Here is a 728-nt window from a genome sequence, read left to right on the forward strand (position 1 = left end):
TCTTTTGTTTTCTTGACTTGCTCTAATTCCGTACCGAATATGAGCATGTCATCCACGTATAAGCAAATGATAACCCCATGACCATTCTCGTCAAACTTGCTATATACGCATTTGTCCGATTGATTAAGACGGAACCCGTTAGCCAATACTACCTCATCAAATTTTTGATGCCATTGTTTGAGTGCTTGTTTCAACCCGTACAATGATTTGACTAACTTACACACTTTGTGTGCTTGACCTGATAGGACGAAACCTTCCGGTTGCTTCATATACACCTCCTCTTCCAGATCACCGTTTAGGAAACTATTGATAAGTTCAAGGCTCGTCTAGTAGCTCAAGGCTTTAGACAAAAACAGGGTATCGACTTCTTTGATACGTATGCACCGGTAGCTAGAATAGCTACCATTAGATTGTTAATCGCTCTTGCATCGATAAACAATCTGAAAATTCACCAAATGGATGTCAAGACGGCATTCCAGCAATTCCATGAAATACAAAGGATCTTAAGTCAATTCACACAACACAAACTGCAGATGGATGAAACCATCAAAGTTTCATCCATTGTTGATAAACTTCCACCGAGTTGGAAGGATGTCAAGCGTTCCCTGAAACACAAAAAAGAGGATATGTCTCTTGAACAATTGGGAACACATCTTCGCATCGAGGAGGATCTCCGGATGCAAGATGGCAAAGGCGCTTCTCCTCCTACTACAGTGAATATTGTAGAG

Source organism: Tarenaya hassleriana, unplaced genomic scaffold (genome assembly GCF_000463585.1).
Source record: "Tarenaya hassleriana unplaced genomic scaffold, ASM46358v1 Cleome52, whole genome shotgun sequence".
Taxonomy (NCBI): Eukaryota; Viridiplantae; Streptophyta; class Magnoliopsida; order Brassicales; family Cleomaceae; genus Tarenaya; species Tarenaya hassleriana.